The following is a 22,713-nucleotide window of genomic DNA, read 5'->3' as shown; positions in this document are numbered from 1 at the left end:
AACAGAAAAAAAAAAAGAGTAAGAATAGATAAGAACAATGCAGCCAGTCCTGATGAAACCTGATAGCATACGATCAGATGAAAGGGCAGGAGGACCTTCCCTATCAGTGGTCTTGGAGAGGGGTATGGGAGGAGATGAGGGAGAGAGGGTGGGAATGGGAGGGAATGAGGAAGGGGGCTACAGCTGGGATACAAAGTGAATAAACTGTAATTAATATAAAAAATAAAAATAAAAAGTATTCAAGAATTTCAAGAAATCCTGCACTCTACCCAAAAGGTTGGCCATAAGTCTCAGCATCTCCTTTGATACCCTGCAGGGTAGAGCCTTTCAGAGGCCCTCTGTGGCAGGCTCTTGTCCTGTTCTGTTTTCTCCTTCTGATGTCCATCCTCTTTGTCTTTCTGAATGGGGATTGCCAGAGTCCTCCTTCTTGATTAGTTTCTTTAGGTGTACAGATTTTAGTAGGTTTATCCTATATTATATGTCTAATATCCACTTATAACTGAGTATATACCATGTGTGTCTTTCTGCTTCTGGGATACCTCACTCAGGATGCTCTTTTCCAGTTCCCACCATTTGCGTGCAAGTTTCATGATTTCCTTGTTTTTTATTGCTGAGTAATATTCCATTCAAAACAGGCAAGTGCAGACCTGGGAATGCAAGTTTTAAAACCTGAAAATCCTTCAACAGCAAATATTAGTTTAGCACAAATTCTCAACTTTTCCCCTATAAATACTGATTCAGTTAATATGGCAAATCAGGAATAGGTGCTTGTGTTTTCCGTTCAGCAAGGCTTTCAGCAATTGCTGGGCGAAGCACAGTGTGCATGCTTGAACTTCTTTTCAAATGAATGTGACCCTCCCGGGGTCTAAGTAGAAGGAAATGCTGCGTAGCAAAGAAAAGAAGGATATATACACAATGGAGCACTACTCAGAGAGAAGGGAGGAATGTGCCATTTGTAGGGAAATGGATGTAAAATGGAGATTACCTTCCTAAACATAAATAAAGCCTACCCAGGAAGACTGATATCAGATTTTCTCTCATATGTGGAATATAGATTCCCAAGAAGAGACATATTAAAGTCAAAGAGATGCTGTTTGTGAAGAGAAGGAGAGAGATGGAAGAGGGACAATAGAGAATAAGAGATGAATATGACCCAAACACTTTCTGTGAATATATAAAAATGGCACAAGGAAACCCATTATTTTGTACAACTCATTATTTTGATAGGTACTAATAAAAAAGTGAACAATGAAAAGGAAGCCTAAGATTCCTCACATTTTCAGGAGGTGATAATAATCAAACAGCAACTTCTGTCATCAGAAAACACAGGAAATCATGAAATTTGCAGGCAAATGCTTGTAACTAGAAAAAAAAATCATCCTGAGTGAGGTAACCCAGAAGCATAAAGACACGCATGGTATATACTCACTTATAAGTGGATGTTAGCCATATAATGTAGGATAAACATAGTAAAATCTATAGTCCTAAAGAAGCTAAACCACAAGGAAGACCCTAGGGAAGATGCTTAATCCTCATGAAGAAGGGAAAACAGGATAGACACCTGAAGTGGTAGAAGAGAGAGAGAACAGGACTAGAGCCTACCATAGATGTCCTCTAAAAGACTCCACCCAGCAGGAGATTGAAGCACATGCAGATACTCACAGCAAAACTTTGGACCGAGCACAGAGAGTTCCATAGAAGGCAGATATGAAATAACCCAGAGGGGACAGGAGCCACACAAGGAGACCAACAAAGCAAAAACAACAACAACAACAACAACAACAACAAAAACACAGGGCCAAGAGGGGAACTGCAGAGACTGATGCATCAACCAAAGACCATAGACCCCTTGCTCAGATGTAGCCCATAAACAGCTCAGTCTCCACTTGGGTTCCCTAGTAAGGGGAGAGGAGACGGTCTCTGATATAAACTCGGTTGCCTGTTCCTCTATCACTTCTCCATGGCGGGGCATCATATCCAGCCTACAGAGGAAGAGGATCCAGACAGTCCTGATGTAACCTGATAGGCTAGTGTCAGACAGTAAGGGAGGAAGACTTCCTCTATCATTGGACAAAGGAAAGGGATAATGGGAGAAGAGGGAGGGAGGGAGGGACCTGGAGAAGATGAGGGTGGGGCCTACAACCAGGATACAAAGTGAATAAATTGTTAAAAATAATAAATAAATAGGTTAAAAATCACTAACAAAAAAGTAAAAAGAAAACAGTATGATAGAATGACACACATTTGATTATGAGTTCTGGGGTCTGGCTTTCACATGTCATGGGACATGCCTCTGATGCTGTCTGATATCACTAGTTTTAGCTCTAGAATAAAGGTAGGGGAGAGAAGGTCTTTTTGTTTTTCCCCTGGAGAGGTTCTGCCTTAGTTAGGGATTTCTGTTGCTGTGAAGAAACACCATGACCACAGCAACTCTTACATAGGAAACATTGAATTGGAGCTTACGGTTTAGAGGTTTAGTCTGTTATAATCACGGCTGGGTAAGTATGGCAGCATGTAGGCACACATGGTCCTGAAGAAGAGCTGAGAGTTTACATCCAGATTGGCAGGCAGCAGGAAAAGAGAGAGACACTGGGCTCAGCTTGGGCTTTGGATGCCTCAGAGCCTACCCCGAGGGACACACTTTCTTCGATAAGGCTACACCTCCTAATGCGGCTTGTCCCTATGGGCCTATGGAGACCATTTTCTTTCAAATTACCAGAGGATGTATGGAAGAAGATTTTCTAGTAGCTTTATGGAGCTAGTCCCTGCTTCAGGAAACTCCATAAGTGTGAGGTGCTCTGTAAACAGCAGTTGTATAGTCACACAACACTAATAGTATTTTTTTTTTGAAGCACCTGACATGTCCCATAATGTGTCTTCACATTCCTGGAGTTCTCATAAAGATCCAACCAGACAGGCTTCTTTGGCATTGTTTCATAATCAGCAAAGCCATATTTGGAGAAGGCAGGTGACAGCACACAGGGTTTAGGAAGAAGAAGCTAAAGCTGATAGTTCCCGCCTTAAACCATGGCTTTGTATTTAGTCCCAAACTCTGAAGTGTGCAGAATATACTTATTCTCTGCGCCTTAAATTCCTCATTTCTGTGATGGGGTCACCGTACTGTTCTCTGGGGCAGAACTCTGCAACAGGTATGATGTAAAAGGACAGCTCTTAGTAAAGCTGAGATATGAATAAATAGACCTAATTACAGTATGAAATGCATGCTAATTTCTTACTGACCTTGCTGAGTCAGAGTTTGGGCCCCCTTTGTCTCTATTTCCTTTCCCACTCTTCTTTTCTCTATTTTATTTATAATCTATTATACAGCTATAAAAAGCATACTTGGAGGATAGAGAGATGACTCACTGATGAAGAGACCTACTCTCTTGCAGAGGATGTGAGTTCACTTCCCACCAAGTTGGATGATGTGAAACTGCCTATAATTCCAGTACCAGGGGATCAAATACCTTATTCTGGTCTCTTTACTCACATAACTCTTTCTTCACTCTCCCTCTCTCTCTGTGTCTCTGTCCCTCTCTCTCTCACACACACCTTAATTTAAAACTGTTGTAAGTGTAAAGTGCATTTACTTTTTTTTGTGGTATGGAGAAATGAACCTAGGTAAAATTTCTACTATTTAGCTACATCCTGGGCACTGTCTGTCTCTCTATCTACCAATCGTATTATTCCTCCACACCATCTTGTATCATAGGTGGTAATAATAGCTGGTGAATTATTTTTTGTCTATTTTAAATTAAATATTTATATTAACATTAATTACATTTTATTCACTTTGCATCCCAGCTGTAGCCCCCTCCCTCAATCCCTCCCAATCACACCCTCCCTCATCTCCTCCCATGCCCCTCTCCAAGTCCACTGATAGGGGAGGTCCACCTCCCTTTTCCATCTGGCCCTAGCTTATCAGGTCTCATCAGGACTGGCTGCAATGTCCTCCTCTGTGGCCTGGCAATGCTGCTCCTTCCTCAGGGGGAAGTGGTCAAAGAGCCAGCCACTGATCGTGTCAGAGACAGTCCCTGTTCCCCTTACTAAGAAACCCACTTGGATACTGAGCTGCCATAGGCTTCATCTGAGCAGGGGTTCTAGGTTATCTCCATGAATGTACCTTGGTTGGAGTATCAGTCTCTGAAAATACCCCTGAGCCCAGATATTTTGGTTCTGTTGCTCTCCTTGTGGAGCTCCTGTCCTCTCCAGGTCTTACTTCTTTCATATGATCCCCAGCACTCTGCCCAAAGTTTGGCTATGAGTCTCAACATCGGCTTTGATACACTGCTAGGTAGAGTCTTTCAGAGGCCCCAGTGGTAGCCTCATGTCCTGTTACTTGTTTTCTCCTACTTCCAATGTCCTTTCCCTTTGTCTTTCTAAGTCAGGAGACTCTAACCCAGCTGTAAGTTGTAATAAGAAAGTGCAGCCACTTGCACTTCAGCAAACTGCGTGAAAAGCGTACATTCAAGGCATCTTCCAGAAGAGGGCAGTATAATACACTCTGTAGCTTAATCAGGCGTTGGGAATTGGTGTAACTGGAAGTAAATGGCTATTTCCAGTCATGTTTGAACACAGTGACTTGAGTTTCTTGTGTGTGAGTGTGGGAAGTTCAATAAAAAAAAAAAAAAGTGTAAGCTATTTTCGTTGTAGTTATGAATCAGGACAGAAATTATTTTTAATTATCACATTTTTTTTCTTTTTCAGAAAATTGGTACTCTGTGTGACACATCCTATTACATTTAATTACCTTCTTACCTTCTGCATTTAAATAATATGTGCACTTCATTCCTTTGTGGAATAGGATTCATGGAATATAAATTTATATACATTTGCCAGCTTATCTGGCAAAAAAAAAAAAAAAAAAAAAGTGTACCTTCTTTTTACTAAAACCTGCAGTAAGCCACAACCCTTCCTCTTACAGTTATTTGTTGGGATTGAGGGAGTGTTTAAAATGACAATCAAAGGAATATTTTATTGCTATTTTTTTTTCAAACTCTAATGCCTGGATAATATTCTCCAAAACTTGTTTGCCGCTCATGCAAACCTAAACACATGTAAGATGTACAGAATTTTCTCTTAGTCTTCTACCTTTAATCCAGTCACCTGTTTGATTACAGTCATTTTCAGTCCATCTTACATACACCTCTCTATCCATAAAGACTCAAGCTGATCCTGCTCCTTTTCCCAGTGGTTACCTCTCTTACTAGTTTTTAATTCAGAAGGTAGAAGTTGAGGAAGTAAGAAAATTCTTATGTGACTCTAGATCACTAACTCTGAAAGAATGCCAGAGTTGGAATCTGGGAAGAAGGGAAGAGGGCCCCATGCAGTGGGGGGATTGTAAATATTTATACCAAATTACTCAAAATTTTTCAAAGCCCCTAGATTCAAGAAAGTCATTATTGGGCTGCAGTGATGGCTCAGTGGATCAGAGCACTTTTTGCTCACTGGACAGGGGCTGAGGAAATAGTGAGATGCTAGGCTTCCCCTTCAGAAATAAAGGTTATTTATAGAAATACCTTGCCTCTAAAACAAAAAAAAATTAGCAAAAAAACCCCACCCTAAACAAAAGACCTCTAAAGAAATTTCATATTAACAACTCTAATATTTGCAAACATGTTAAGATCTAGCATCGTCTGGGACCCTTACTATATATGAAATGCTACTATGATCTTACTTAGAATATTTCTTTTAATACCCAAGACAATACCTATATAAACATTATATTTTCATTTTTATTTAGTAGAACTGAAGGATATAAAAGAAAGGATAGTTAGCCTAGGGATGATAAAGATATCTTTACTAAATGACATGGCAGAGATTACATGGTGATATGAGAGGATAAGGGACTCTCAGCCCGTGTAATGAGACAAAGAGGGTGTCTATGGCAGACATAATTCTGAAGGTGAATTGCCAAGATTTCCCATCATATTCCTTGGGATTGTATCTGCAATGTGATATTACACTTAATATTCCATCACACTGTAAAATAAAAAAATACAGATGCAATTGGTGCTTCTAATTAGTTGATTTCCTATTGATTGGAAGAGAAATCATCAAAGTGGGTAGAATCTGATCATATAACCACCTTAAAAGCAGAGATATATCTTGGCTCAATGCACTGCTTCTGGCTTTGAAGATCAAATTGTCCAAGTGAACCAAGACCAGGCTTTTGTTGATGCCTGCTGGCAGCCTGTAAGGGCACAGGCACCTATTTCCTACAGCACAAGGCACAGTACATTTTGCCTTGAATTGGAAGGAGAAAGCAACACTCTCTGATAATTATTAGCCTCACAAACCTATAAGCAGAAAACCCAGTCACTTCTTTTTTACACAGGGTCTCACTATATATCCCTGGCTAACCAGAAACTTGTTATGTAGATCAGGCTGGACTCAAACCCACAGAGTTCTGCCTGCTTCTGCTTCCAGAGAGCTGGGATTAAAGGTGTATATCACCACACCTGGTCCTCCAATAATATCTGGCTGAATTTGTGACCTATAAAAAGGTGTAACACTGACTTGATGTTGATTTATGCCAACAAGCTTGCAACCCAACATAAAACAATATCAAATAAAGGTAGGAAGGTAGCTGCACTGGGTTCATGATTTCCAAGTTGACTGGGTGAAAAGAAAGGGCTAGAAGGTGAGGAGGACTACATGATACATAGTGTTCCAGGTTAAAAGACTTATACTGGAAAAATTATATTGATATGGAAAAGTTTTAGAAACTCAAAGAAGCCTCATATAGCTTGAGCATGGAGAGTGTCCATGAATTTTTACGTAGGGAGTACATGACACACAAGAAGCAGGGATGCAAAAAAAAAAAAAAATCTAGGGAAAATATCAAAGGCCAAGACAACAAACAAACAAACAAACAAACAAACACTAAAACGCATGTAGAAGTGATGGATTTCATCACTAGGGTGTAGTCATGAAGAGTATTATAAGATGGGCAAATATTTTATTATATAGTGATATTTTATATTTATTTATCCTGTGCATATAAAAATTTGTTTATTTGTATATACACACCAGAGGAGGGAGTCAGATCCCATTATAGATAGTTGTGAGCCACCATGTGGCTTCTGGGAATTGAACTCAGGATCTCTGGAAGAGGAGACAGTACTCTTAACTGCTGAGCTGTCTCTCCAGCCATTATGGTGTAATTCCTACTTTTTGCCTTTAAAATAGATTCAGTTTTCCATGTGTGGTGGTACTTGCCTTTAATTTCTGCAATCAGGAGGCGGAAGGAGAGAGACCTCTGTGGGTTTGAGGCCAACTTTGTCTAAGTAGTGAATTCCAGGACAGCTAGAGCTATACAGTGAGACCCTGTCTTACAAAACCAAAACAAAACAAAAAACCTAAGCTAAAACTAACCAGGGAGAGAGATTATTTGTGTGTGTGCACTCAGATGCACTCCTGTAGTCGTGCACATGCATTAACCCTTGTGTATAATGTCCCAGGAAAGATAGAAGAGTATGTCAGATTCCCTGAAGAAGAACTACAGTGGTTGAGTATTGCCAAAGTGTGTGCTGGGACCCAAACTCAGGTCCTCTGCAAGAGTAGCAAAAGATGGCTTAGCCTCTCAGCCATCTCAAGAGCTCCAACTTTTGTCTGCATTTTGATATAGCCAGAAATTTGGTCATACTCCACCCATGCTTCACTACATGGTCTGACACAATGTGATCCAGGGCAGCACATGGTGCTAGGACAGAGGGTATAAAGGGGGGGAGGGATGAGGGTGTGGAGCTGATCCAAAATGTCATGTGTATGTATGAATAGTAAGTAAAGTATTTTATTTTGTTTTTCTTGAGACAGGGTTTCTCTGTGTAGTCCTGGCCATCTTGAAAGTCCCTTTCTAGACCTGGTTAGCCTCAGACTCAGAGATTCAGTTGTCTCTGCCTCCCAAGTACTGGTACTAAAAGTGTGCCCAATTTTTTAAAACCTTTGCTTATTTACTTTGTGTGTATACATGTTTTGTTCACATACATATATGTGCTCCTTGTATGCATGTAAAAACTGGGTTTACAGATGGTTTTGAGCCATTATTTGTGTGCTGGGATAGAACCCGGATCCTTTGCAGGACCAAAATGCATTCTTAACCATGAAGTCATCTCTCCAGCCCCGTAAAATATTCTTTTATATTTCTGAAAAGTTGTTGTACTCTACTGCACACTGGAAGGCCAAGGAAGCTGAATTTTGATGTCGGCGGCAGCTGCTGCTACTTCAATGATAACAGGATAGGTGAACCTATCAGAGAGGAGTGAAGGCAGGCAAACAGCAGTGGCTTTTTTCTTGGTTCGCTCTGTATCTGGGTCACCCGTTAGAAGGTGCCACCCATTTTGAGGAAGTGTCTACTTTCCTCAGTAAAAACTTCCAAAATACCCACAAAGACCCACCAAGAGGTAGATTTCTTAGTTAAGTCTAGATCCTATTACACTGACAATCAAGTTTATCCATCAAAGGTGACATTTATGTTGCAGGAGTGTGTGGGCTTGTATAGCCCTAAGATGTGTGGGCTCATCTAGTCAGGGTCTCTATCATTACAGGCTTCTAGAGACATCAATCTTTCTATACTGTACTGTGTTGAGGCTGGAAATTAGTGCACACACACACACACACACACACACACACACACACTCACACATGTCATAATACTTCTCCAACTGGCTTCTTTCTTCCAGTTTTAAAAAAAATCATTTTTACTTTTATTGAAAATAGATTTTTTTTTTTAAAGACAAGAATGCTGGTTTATGTGTTTAATCTCAGCACTAGGAAGGCAGAGGCAGGTGGATGGATCTCTATGAGTTTGAGGCCAGCCTGGACTACAATGCAAGTTCCAGGACAACCAGGGACATTATACAAAGAAACTCTATCTCATAACACACACATACACATACACCCCAAACCAAAAAAAACAAAAAAAAACATTTTTTTCTCATATAATGTATTCTCAATATGGCTTCCCCTTCCTGTACTTCTCCCCAGTTTCATTCCCATCTGGAAATAACCCCTTTCTGTCTCTCATTAGAATACAAACAGGCTTCTAAGGGAAAATAACAAAATAAGGTAGATAAAAAACTAAAACATTGGAATAGTACAAAACAAAGAGAAAAAAAGAGGGCCCAAGAAAAGGCACAAGAAACAGAAATAGATGCAGAGATCCATTCTTTTGCACATTCAGGAATCGAATAAAAACACTAAAGTAGAAGCCATAATAACATAGTTAAGGGACCAATGGGCAAAATAGATAAGAATATATAAAATAAAATGAACATCAAAAAATAATAAAATGATTTTTAAAAAGCTCTGACATGACATTATGAGACAAAGAACCTCCAATGATGTTATTGAGTTCACTTTCTGTTGGCTATTTCTATTGGAGGCTATACAGTTGGCCCTTAAGAGTATATTTTTCCCCCAGAGAGAATGCACTGGAGAAAACTAAATTATCGTTTGCTTGTGGTTTTCAATAGGAAATAGCGTTTGGGTTCTTCGTCTGCTGCAGACCCATGTAAGCCCTGTGAATGCTGCCTCAGTCTCTATGAGTTCATATAATCTTTGATCATGTTGACCTAAAGGATCTTATTTGTTTAGTGTCCTCCATCCCTTCTGGCTCTTACAAACTCTTTTCACTTCTTCTTCCCCAGGGTTCCCTGTGCCCCAAGGGAAGGGAAGGGACTTGATGGAAACGTCCCACTTAGGGCTGAGTATTCCATTGTCTCTTGCTCTCTGCATATTGTCAGGAAATGGCTATCAGTATTGGTTCCTATTTTCTTTAGGAGAAAGCTGCTCCGATAATGGATGAGCAAGCCACTAATCTAGGAGAATGGCAGAAAATCATTAGAGGTCAATTTATTGCTATGGTTTTTTAGTTGAACAATAGTATTAGGTTTTACCGTAGGTTCCTGGGCTGTCTAGTTTCAGGTTCTAGGTCACCTGAGCAGTGTTAGGAATGAGTTTCTCTTATGAAGTGGGCCTTAAGTCAAATCAAATATCAGCTTGTTCTTCCCACAAGGTTTGTGCCAACAATGAACTAACGCATCTTGCAGGTAGAACAGAATGGGAAACCAAAGGGTTTGTAGTGGGTTGAAATTACATTTTTCCATTGGTAGCACACAGAGTAACTTCCTGTACTAAAAATAGTACCAAGTACAGGTAAAGGCTCTGGGTAGGAATTAGGTCTACTTCTTTATTTTCGATGAGTTGTGTAGGTGTTTTCTTCAGCAGTGGGACCTTGCTGTTAGTTTGTGGAGAACAATCTATTATCTTGACAACAGCCTTGGGTGTGTGTGGATTCCTATGAGACATCATTGGCCAACAATTCAATTAGATGTAACCCAATCCCGGTATTGGAAGTGCCATTTGGGTCATTTAGTGTCAAGAGATAGCCAGCTGGAACTTGATCTTCCCAGTTATTTTATGATTTCATTTAGATTGTCTTCATATATAAAAATATATGCATATATTTTAGGAAGTTTATACTGTATCGGGTTTCCATACTACCCTTCATGGCTCTTAATATTTTTAAAATTTCTATTTGTTTATTTTTAAATTTAATTTTATTTATATATTAATTTTTTAATTTTTTATTAATTACACTTTATTCATTTTGTATCCCCCCATAAGCCCCTCCCTCCTCCCCTCCAGATCCCACCCTCCCTCCCCTTTCTGCATGCATGCCACTCCCCAAGTCCACTGATAGGGGAGGTTCTCCTCTCCTTTCTGATCTTAGTCTATCAGTTCTCATCAAATGTGGATGCATTGTCCTCTACTGTGGCCTGATAAGGCTGCTCCCCCCTCAGGGGGAGGTGATCAACAAGCAGGCCAAACAGATTATATCAGAGGCAGTCCCTCTTCCCATTACTATGTAACCCACTTGGACACTGAACTGCCATGGGCTACATCTGTACAGGGGTTCTAGGTTATCTCCACGAATAGTCCTTGGTTGGAGTATGAGTCTCTGGGAAGTTCCCTGTGTTCAAATTATCTTGTTCTGTTACTCTCCTTGTGGAGTTCCCATCCCCTCCAGCTCTTACTATTTTCCACTTCTTACATAAAATTCCATTCACTCTGCCCATCAGTTGGCCATCAGGCTCAGCATCTGCTTTGACAGTCTATACTGCAGAGGCTTTCAGAGGCCCTCTGTGGCAGGTTCCAAGGTTGTTTCCTGTTTTCTTTTTCTTCTGATGTCCATCCTCTTTGCCTTTCAGGATGGGGATTGAACATTTTAGTTAGGGTCCTCTCTTTTGCTTAGTTTGTTTAGATGTTCAGATTTAGTGGGTTTATTCTATGTTGTATGTTTATATGAGTGAGTATATACCATGTGTGTCTTTTTGCTTCTGGGACAACTCATTCAGGATGATCCTTTCCAGGTCCCACCATTTACCTGCAAATTTCATGATTTCCTTATTTTTCATTGCTGAGTAATACTCCATTGTATAGATGTACCACAATTTCTGCATCCATTCTTCAGTTGAGGGGCATCTAGGCTGTTTCCAGCTTCTGGCTATTACAAATAAAGCTGCTACAAACATGGTTGAGCAAATGTCCTTTTTGTGTACTTGAGCCTCTTTTGGGTATATGCCTAGGGGTGGTATGGCTGGATCTTGAGGAAGCGCTATTTTTAGTTGTCTGAGAAAGCGCCAGATAGATTTCCAGAGTGGTTGTACAAGTTTACATTCCCACCAGCAGTGGAGAAGGGTTCCCCTTTCTCAACAACCTCTCCAGCATGTGTTGTAACTTGAGTTTTTCATCTTGGCCATTCTGATGGGTGTAAGGGGAAATCTCAGGGTTGTTTTGATTTGCATTTCCCTAATGGCTAATGAAGTTGAGCATTTTGAGTACTTCTCTGCCATTCGATATTCCTCTACAGAGAATTCTCTCTTTAGCTGTGTTCCCCATTTTTTAAGTGGATTACTTGGTTTGCTGCTTTTCAGCTTCTTTAGTTCTTTATATATACTGGATATGAGTCCTCTGTCAGATAAAGGGTTGGTGATGATTCTTTCCCAATCCATAAGCAGTTGCTTTGTTTTGATGACTGTGTCCCTTGCTTTACAGAAGCTTTTCAATTTCATGAGGTCCCATTTATTGATTGTTGCTCTTAGAGCCTGTGCTGTTGGTGTTCTGTTCAGGAAGTTTTCTCCTGTACCAATGAGTTCTAGGGTATTCCCCACTATTTTTCTAGCCGATTTAATGTGTCTGGTTTTATGTTGAGGGCTTTGATCCACTTGGACTTTAGTTTTGTGCAGGGTGATAAGTATGGATCTATTTTCATTTTTCTACATGTAGACATCCAGTTGGACCAGGACCATTTGTTGAAAATGCTATCTTTTTTGCATTGTATGGTTTTGGCATCTTTGTCAAAAATCAGGTGTCCATAAGTGTGTGGGTTTATTTCTGGGTCTTCTGTTCGGTTCCATTAATCCACCATTCTGTTTCTTTGCCAGTACCATGCAGTTTTTTATAACTGTTGCTCTATAGTACAGCTTGAGATCAGGGATGGAGATACCTCCAGAAGATCTTTTATTGTAGAGGATTGTTTTAGCAATTCTTGGTTTCTTGTTATTCCATACGAAGTTGAGAATTTTTCATTCCAGGTCTGTAAAGAATTGTGTTGGCAATTTGATGGGAATTGCATTAAATCTGTAGATTGCTTTTGGTAAAATGGCCATTTTTACTATGTTAATCCTGCCAAGCCGTGAGCATGGGAGATCTTTCCATCTTCTCATATCTTCCTCTAATTCTTTCTTCAGAGACTTGAAATTTTTTTCATACAAGTCTTTGACTTGCTTGGTTAGGGTTACACCAAGGGACTTTATGTCATTTGTGGCTATTGTGAATGGTGTTGTTTTTCTAATTTCTTTCTCAGCCATTTTGTCTTTTGTATACAGGAGTGCTACTGATTTTTTTGAGTTAATTTTGTATCCGGCTACTTTGCTGAAGGTGTTTATCAGCTGTAGAAGTTCTCTGGTAGAGTTTTTTGGGTCACTCATGTATACTATCATATCATCTGCAAATAGTGATAATTTGACTTCTTCCTTTCCCATCTGTATCCCCTTGATCTCCTTCAACTGTCTTATTGCACTAGCAAGAACTTCCAGCACTATGTTGAAGAGATATGGAGAGAGTGGGCAGCCTTGTCTTGTCCCTGATTTCAGTGGGATTGATTTAAGTTTCTCTCCATTCAGTTTGATGTTGGCTATAGGCTTGCTGTACATCACCTTTACTATGTTTAGATATGTGCCTTGTATCCCTGATCTCTCCAGCACTTTAAACAAGAATGGATGTTGGATTTTGTCAAATGCTTTTTCAGCATCTAGGGAGATTATCATGTGGTTTTCTTTCTTTCAGTTTGTTAATATGGTGGATCACATTGATGGATTTCTGTGTATCGAACCACCCCTGCATACCTGGGATGAAGCCTACTTGGGCATAGTGCATTACATCTTTGATGTGTTCTTGGATTCAGTTTGTGAGTATTTTGTTGAGTATTTTTGTATCAATGTTCATGAGGGAGATTGGCCTGAAATTCTCTTTCTTTGTTGAGTCTTTGTGAGGTTTAGGTACCAAGGTGACTGTGGCTTCATAGAATGAGTTTGGTAATATTCCTTTTGTTTCTATTTTGTGGAATAGTTTGAAGAGAATTGGAGTTAGCTCTTCTTTGAAGGTCTGGTATAATTCTGTGCTGAAGCCATTTCGTCCTGGGCTTTTTTTGGATGGGAGACTTTTGATGACTGCTTCTATTTCTTTGGGAGATATAGGATTATTTATTTGACTTACCTGGTCCTGATTCAGCTTTGGTAAGTCAAATCAATCAAGAAAATTGTCCATTTCATTTAGATTTTCAAATTTTGTGGCATATAGACTTTTGAAGTAAGTCCTAATGATTGTTTGGATTTCCTCAGTGTCTGTAGTTATCGTCCCCCTTTTCATTTCTGATTTTGTTTATTTGGGTGGTGTCTCTCTGCCTTTTACTTAGCTTGGCTAAGGGTTTGTCAATCTTGTTGATTTTATCTAAGAACCAGCTCTTGGTTTCATTGATTCTTTGAATTGTTTTATTTGTTTCTAATTGATTGATTTCAGCCCTGAGTTTGATTATTTCCAGCCGTCTACTCCTTTTTGGTGTGTCTGCTTCTTCTTTTTCTAGGGTTTTTATGTGGGCCATTAAGTTGCTTGAATGAGCTGTCTCGAATTTCTTCTTGAAGTCACTTAGTGCTATGAACTTTCCTCTTAGCACTGCTTTCATTGTGTCCCACAAGTTTGGGTATGTTGTGTCTTCATTTTCATTGAGTTCTAGGAAGACTTTAATTTCTTTCTTTATTTCTTCCCTGACCCAGCTGTCATTTAGTAACAAGTTGTGCCGTTTCCATGTGTGTGTATGCTTTTTGCTATTTCTGTTGTTTTTGAAGTCCAGCTTTATTCCATGGTGATCAGACAAGATACAAGGGATTATTTCAATCTTCTTGTATTTGTTGAGGCTTGCTTTGTGACCAACTATATGGTCTATTTTGGAGAAGGTTCCATGAGGTGCTGAGAAGAAGGTAAATTCTTTTGTGTTTGGGTGTAAAGTTCTGTAAATGTCTGTGAGGTCCATTTGATTCATGACCTCTGTCAGAGATATTGTTTCTTTGTTTAATTTTTGTTTTGTTGACCTGTTTTTTTGTTGAGAGTGGGGTGTTGAGGTCTCCCACTATTAATGTGTGGGGATCTATATGTGGTCTAAATTTTATCAATGTTTCTTTTACAAATGTGGGTGCTCTTGTATTTGGGGCATAGATGTTCAGGATTGTGATGTCTTCTTGGTGGAATTTTCCTTTGATGAATATGAAGTGCCCTTCCCCATCTCTTTTGATTAATTTTTGTTGAAAGTCTATTTTATCAGATATTAGAATGGCTACTCCTGCTTGTTTCTTGGGTCCATTTGCATGGAAAGTCGTCTTCCAACCTTTTACCCTCAGGTAATGTCTATCTTTGTGCCTTAGGTGTGTTTCTTGTATGCAACAGATTGCTGGGTTTTGTTTATGTATTCATTCTGTTAATCTGCGTCTTTTTACTGGAGAGTTGAGTCCATCGATGTTGAGAGAGATTATGACCAGTGGCTGTTAGATCCTTTGATTTTGATGTTTGCTGTGGTCATAAGGTTGTGTGCTTGGTAGCTTTTTGTTTTACTGTAGTAAGGTTAATTATTTCCCATGTTTTCTTGACAGAAGCTAATTTTCTTGGGTTGTATTTTCCCTTTTGTGTCTTCTGTAACGCTGGATTTGTGTGTAGGTATTGTTGAAAATTGTTTTTGTCATTGAATATCTTGTTCTCTCCGTCTATGAGGACTGAGAATTTTGTAGGGTACAGTAGCCTGGGCTGACATCTGTGTTCTCTTAGGGTCTGCATGATATCTGTCCAGGCCCTTCTGGCTTTCATAGTTTCTGTTGAAAAGTCAGGTGTGATTCTAATGGGTTTGCCATTATATGTTACTTGGCCTTTTTCCCTTGCAGCTTTTAGTATTTTTTCTTTGTTCTGTATACTTACTGTTTTGATTATTATGTGGCGGGAGGATTTTCTTTTCTGGTCAAATTTGTTGGGTGTTCTGTAGGCCTCATGTATTCTTATTGGCTTCTCCTTCAACTTGGGGAAATTTTCTTCAATGATTTTGTTGAAAATATTTTCTGGGCCTTGGAGAAGGGAGTCTTCTTTTTCCTCTATACCTATTATTCTTAGGTTTTGTCTTTTCATATTGTCTTGGATTTCTTGGACGGTCTGTGTCAGGAATTTTTTGGATTTAACATTTTCTTTGACAGATACATTGAATTCTTCCACTGTATCTTCTACACCTGAGATTCTTTCTTCCATCTCTTGTAGTCTGTTGGTTATGTTACCTCAGTAGCTCCTGTTTTCTTCCCTAATTTTTTCCTCTCCATTATTTCCTCCATTTGTGTTTTCCAGTGCTATCTTTAGGTCTTGAGTTCTTTTGTTTACTTCCTTCACTGTCTGATTGTATTTTCCTCTTTTTCTTTTAGTTCCTTCAACTCTGTTCCTTTTATTTCTTTCAGTGATTTAATTATTTCTTCTCTGAAGGCCACAAGCTGTTTGGCTGCATCTTCCTGTATTTCTTCATGGATGGCCATAATCTGCTTGTCTTTAACTTCCTCCATTTCTTTACGGATAGCCATGATCTGTTTGGTTTTATCTTCCTCTAATTCTTTACGTATTTTATTTGTTTCCTCTATTATCCTCTTCATCAGCCTAGATGTAATGTCATCTTCTTGATTTTCTATTATGCTGCGTTGTCCAGGGCTGTTCACCCCTGGATGGCTGGGTTCTGGAGATGCCATATTGCTCTGTCTTTTGTTGGTTGAGCTTTTACGCTGACCTCTACCCATTGCGCTGATTTAGGTGTTGGCTGTTAGTTTCTGTGCTTCCTGGAGTCCTGAGGTAGAGAGAATCCCTTTGGCCGGAAGATGATTTTTCCTGAAGGAGTCCTCCTCTGCTTTTTGGTTATGGTCACTGTATGGCCAGTGTTTCTCAGGAATTGCCACTGCTCACCTCAGGTTTATAGTCCTGAGTAGTAGCTGTGGTCTTTGTTAGGCAGGGGGGATCTCCTCTTACCCATAGAAGTTCTCAAGACAGCTGCCCTACTGCTGGGTTTCTTGTTATAAATTTAGTGAGCTGCTGCTCACTAAATTTCCAGGTACAGTCTGCTTGAAGAACCTGCTGATTCCCTAGCTGTGGGGTTTTCTCCCAACAGGGAAACTCAGTCTGTTATCCTGGGGCACACAGTTCTGTCCGGGAAAGTGAGAGGTGTGCCCAGCAAGTCTCTGGGCCAGAGGCTGAGTGCTCCGCTCTGGGTCTGGAGAATGTGCACCTAGGTTGAGTTGGCGCCTAGGGGTGCTGCTCTGGTCTGGAGGCTGGGTGCCTCACTCTGGACCAGAAGCTGTGTGTCCCTGTCTGGGATGGTGGCTGCAGGCACTGCTCTGCTTACAGACACTGTGGGTGCAGCCCTCTTGAAGGACCAGAAATTCCCACAGTTTTGACAGTCTAGCTAGGGATAACTGGTTGATCCTTGGCACAGTATCTGAGGGCTGCTGTAATGGCTCTCTGGCTTTTGTAGGTCTGAGGATGCAGCTGTGTGTCCCAGTGCCCTAGGGGAACTCAGTAATGGCGGCTGAGCTCAGTGCTCCTGCATGCATTAGAAAGCTAATGCCTAGAGTCTGCGTGAATCCATTAAGTCTTTTGGGGCTGGGTGTCCTGAGCGTTAGACCTGATGATCCCCTCCACTGGGGGTTTCCTCCTGCCAGAGATACCCAGTCTTTGCTTTGGGGACCACTGTTCTGTCTGGGATGGCGAGTAGAACCCACAGGCACAGATGCCAGCCTGTGGCTCCGCCTTTCTGGCCTTTGGGAGCCTTGGCAGCTGCCTAAACTGGGTTATTTTTCCCGAGACCTTTTCGGGGTGGGGGTGTCAGCTTAGTGCTCTGAGATCAGTCCAGCCGTTTCCTTCCTTGTGGGTTTGCACCTGACAGTGAAACGCAGTCTCTGGTGCCTTGGTGTCCTGGTGCCCACAGTTCTATCTGAGGCGGTGAATCAGGCTCGCAGGCAGGGCTCTGTGCAGGCAACTGGGTCCATGGCTCTGGCTCCAGGCTGGCTCCTGGGGCGCCTGCCGAACCCAAGTCTTTTCCAGGGGATGTCTGGGTGACCTAAGGTCGGTCCCAATCATTTCCTACTCCGTGGGGTTATCTCTCGACTGGAAAATCCAGTCTATGGTGTTGTGGGCCCACAGTTCAGTCTGGGACAGTGACCAGATCACGCTGGAGTGTAGCTCTGGGCTGGCGACCAAGTGCCTGGCAGAACCGGGATCTCTTCCGCGGTTTAGCCGGGTGAGTTAAAGCTGATTGAATCCCCCATCGTGGGGTATCCTCTCACCTGTGAAACACAGTCACTTGTGTTTTATGGCCGCGAGTTCTGATTGCTGGTCACTGTGCCAATCCTGCTTTGCTGCAGCTCAGAATGAGAGTCCTCCCGGCGCCGCCATCTTGCCCCGCCCCCCGTTTTTTTATTTTTTAAAATTTATTACAATTTATTCACTTTGTATCCTAGCTGTAGCCCCCTCCCTCGTCCCCTCCTTATCTTGCCTTCTCTCCCTCTTCTCCTCCCATGCCCTTCCCCAAGTCCACTGATAGGGGAGGTCCTCCTCCCTTCCATCTGACCCTAGCCTATCAGGTCTCATCAGGACTGGCTGCACTGTCTTCCTCTGTGGCCTGGTAAGGCTGCCCCTCTCCTCAGGGGAGGTGATCAAAGAGCCAGCCCATGAGTTCATATCAGAGACAGTCGCTGTACCCCTTACTAGGGTACCCACTTGGAGACTAAATTGTCATTGGCTACATCTTTGCAGGGTTCTAGATTATCTTTGTGCATTGTTCTTGGTTGGAGTATCAGTCTCAGAAAAGACCCCTGGGCCCAGATTTCTTGGTTCTGTTGCCTTCCATGTGGAGCTCCTGTCCCCTCCAGGTCTTTTTATGTCCCCTTTTTCCATAAGATTCCCTGCACTCTGCCCACAGTTTGGCTATGAGTCTCAACATCTGCTTTGATACCCTACTGAGTAGAGTATTTCAAAGGCCCTCTGTGGTAAGTTCCTGTTCTATTCCCTGTATTCTCCCTCTTCTGATGTCTGTCCTGTTTGCCTTTCTGAATGAGGATTCGTCATTTTACCTAGGGTCCTCCTTCCTGCTTAGCTTTTTTAGGTATACAGATTTTAGTATGTTTATCCTATAATATATGTCTACTATCCACTTATAACTGAGTATATACCATGTGTGTCTTTCTGCTTCTGGGATACCTCACTGCGGATGATCTTTTCTACTTCCATCCATTTGCTTGCAAATTTCATGATTTGCTTTATTGATTTTTACCATTGTGATGGGTGTAAGATGAAATGTCAAAGTAGTTTTGATTCTCACTTTCTTTTTTTTATTTTTTGTCATCTATTACAATTTATTAATTTTGTATCCTGGCTGAGTCCCCCCCATCTCCTCCCAATCCTACTCTCCCTCCCTCTTCTTCCTCTATGCCCCTCCCTTGGTCCACTGATGGAGGAGGTCCTCCTCTCCTTCTATTTGACCCTAGCCTATCAGGTCTCATTAGGACTGGTTACATTATCTTCCTCTGTGACCTGGCAAGGCTGTCACTCCCATTCCCCAGGGCCTGTGATCAGAGAGCCTGCCATGAGTTCATGCAAGAGAAAGTCCCTGCTCCCATAGCTAGGGACCTTACTTGGAGACTGAGTCTATGGGCTACATCTGAGCAGGGGTTTTATGTCCTCTGGTGCATTGTCTTTGGTTGAGGTAGCATTCTCTTCAGGACCCCCAGGGCTAAGTTTTTAAGGCTCTTTTGGTCTCCTCTTAGAGCTCCTGTCCCCTCCAGGTATTTCTATCTCACCCTTATTTCATAAGACTTCCTGCACTTTGGCTATGGATTCTCACTTTCTTGATTACATATTTCTCAAGCAGTTGAGAATTATCTGTTTATATCTGTATCCCATTTTTTAACTGGGTTATTTGTTTTCTTGACATATACTTGTTTTAAATTCTTCATATACTTTGTATGTATTAACCCTTTATTGGCTGTTGTATCTGGTAAAAAAAAATCTCTCTCCATTCTGTAGGCTGCCACTATGTCTAAATGATAGTGTCCTTTGCTGCACAGGCATTTTTATATTTCATGAGGTCCCGTTTAATAATTGTTGAATTTAGTACCTGTGCTATCAGAGTTCTGTCCAGAAAGATATTTTTCTTATGCCAATAAGTTCAAGGCTATTCCCCACTTTCTCTTCTATCAGGATTCAGTTGGTCTGGTTTATGTTGAGACCTTTGATCCATTTGAAGTTGAGTTTTGTACAGGGTGATGTGTGAATCTATTTAGAGTTTTCTACATGCAGTGATCCAGTTTGACCAGTGCCATTTGTTAAAAATGCTAGCTACTAAAAAGTGTGTATTTCTATCTTCTTCCCAAAATATCAAGTGTCCATTGTAATGCGGACACTTGTTATTGTATGGGTCTTCACCTTGGTTCTACTGATCAACATGTATTTTTTTTCCAACACCATGCTGTTTTTGTCCCTATAGCTGTGTAGTACATTTTGAGGTTGGGGTTGCTATTACCTCAAGCAGTTCTTTTATTATTCAGGATTGTTCTAGATATACTTGTTTTTATATGAAGCAGAAAATTATCCTTTCAAGATTTCACCAGGCTTCTTAAAAATAGGAAACAGTAGTTAACATTGGGAAGAAAAGAAAGGGAATATATGGTCCAGCATGTCATCATTTCCAGCCAGGTTAAAGCTTCAGCCTCCAGCTGTTTTTACATACCGAACAGTAGGATGCTGTTCTTCAGAGGTACCTTCTTTTTTTTTTTTTTTTTTTGCATTTCTTTTTTTTTGTTTTTTTTTAAATCTTTTATTTTTTTTTATTAATTACACTTTATTCATTTTGTATCCCCCCATGAGCCCCTCCCTCCTCCCCTGCCGATCCCACCCTCCCTCCCCTTTCTGCATGCATGCCACTCCCCAAGTCCACTGATAGGGGAGGTCCTCCTCTCCTTCTTTCTGATCTTAGTCTATCAGTTCTCATCAAAAGTGGCTGCATTGTCCTCTACTGTGGCCTGGTAAGGCTGCTCCCCCCTCAGGGGGAAGTTATCAACGAGCAGGCCAATCAGATTATGTCAGAGGCAGTCCCTCTTCCCATTACTATGGAACCCACTTGGACACTGAACTGCCATGGGCTACACCTGTGCAGGGGTTCCAGGTCATCTCCACAAATAGTCCTTGGTTGGAGTATGAGTCTCTGGGAAGTTCCCTGTGTTCAAATTATCTTGTTCTGTTGCTCTGCTTGTGGAGTTCCCGTTCCCTCCAGCTCTTACTATTTCCCACTTCTTACATAAAATTCCATTCACTCTGCAGAGGTACCTTCTTATCATACGTGAGGTGCTTCTCAGAAATTCATTCAAAGACCACAGGTAACGTGCAGGGGCAGACGGGGGATTCTCTTTTCAGAGAAGAATAGGAGGGGGAAATGGGGAAAAGGTGTGATGTTGGGTCCAGGAGGAGAGGAGTGAGGGGGCTGTGATAGGGATATAAAGTGAGTAAATAAATACATTTTAAAAATTATTTAAGTATCATAAAAAGGGGGGCACTTTCCTCGAAGTTCCCAGATTCCCCTAACTTCACTTGCACTCTACTATTCTCTTATCTTGGGGATAGAAACTAATAAATATTTTCTAATGTTGGTATCTCTTTTTTTTTCTTTCAGCCTTATACCACCTGCTTCTCTCCATTTCCTTATTTATGTCCTCTATTTTTGAAATCTTAGAGAGGGTTTCTGTATTTCCATTATGGTGTTGGACACATGCCTGTATGTTCTTGCGTCCTATCAGTGAGTACTCTGCATCGTCCTGAGTTGTCCGGGTTGCTTTTCTGAACTTGACAAGGCAAATGCAGCTTTTATGCTCCTCTTAAGACCCACCAGCATCTTTGTCTGCACCATGTCAAGAATATTTGGAGGAATCCCTGAGGCTCTGTTGGAATCGCTCAACTTGACTCACAACAGACTGCCCTTCTGCTTGAAGCAAGGTTTTTGTTTCAGTTTCATGCACTTTGACCTTTCCTTTGGGGGTAAGAGCTCCTCCTCTCACAAGCCACAAAATGCAAACTCAACCCTTGTATGTGGCACCATATCAGAGATGCAATGATACCTAAGCTGTTTAAATTTCTCATTTTCCAAACCACTAGGCTATTTTCTGCCTGCATGCACACACGTGTGTGTTGTTTCTGTGTCTCCATTTGTGACTGTCCTTACTGAATAAACTTTTAAACCATAAGCTCCTGAGAGCCTAATATTGTGTAGGTTGAGGTTCTAGAGATTTAACTCAACGCTTCTCAGATGGTAGGCAAGTTCCCTAACACTGGGGAGGTGTTTCAGTTTGAAACTGAAAACTTGTATAGAAATTTACCTCTTGTTGTCTGCATCCTTTGTGTTTGGGTCCTGCTTCCTCTCTGAGATAGTTTGACCAAAATCTTTTTCATTGCCAAATAGAGGAAGCAGGAAAGGAAAGCCCAAAATAGATAGTGACTCTGCTGACATTTGCAGAGCATCCTTCCCATGCGCCTTAAACTCTCACACAGAGTTTAAGGCGCATGGGAAGGATTTCTCCTCTGTCCTGATTTTCACTTGTCTCCTTTCCCCTGCTTACAATGCTCTTCCTTGATTTTGCTCCCTGGCCCCAGCTCATGTTTTCTAGATGCTACTTGGCTTTGTACTGCAGGATTCTGTGTTTGCTTTTGCCATGGTACTTTCTATATCTCAAAGATTTGTATCGGTCATCCGAACTGGGATTAACTTCTATTTCCCTCTGTTTCTCTAGTGTTTAAGAAATAATTTGGCATAAAAAATGCTCCATGGATAAACAGGAAATCAATATGTAGGTAAAAGTCAGTTGTCTTAAAGACAATACTCACATATCACTAATTTTCTCTTGTTCAGAGGTAAGCAGCTCTGATAGTAATTCTTTGAATAGATAACTATTATTATCTTTATTTTACAATGAGGAAGAAGGGAAGGCACAGAAAGCCCCAACAATCTGGTAAAGATCTTACAATACCAAACAAAGAATCATCATTTGCTCCCAGGTAGGTTGAACCCCTAGTGGTACTGTCAGCCATTAAGCC

Source organism: Psammomys obesus, unplaced genomic scaffold, assembly GCF_907164565.1.
Source record: "Psammomys obesus unplaced genomic scaffold, mPsaObe1.curated_primary_1811, whole genome shotgun sequence".
NCBI lineage: Eukaryota > Metazoa > Chordata > Mammalia > Rodentia > Muridae > Psammomys > Psammomys obesus.
The sequence above is the reverse complement of the archived record's forward strand: the minus strand, read 5'-3'. Positions refer to the sequence as shown.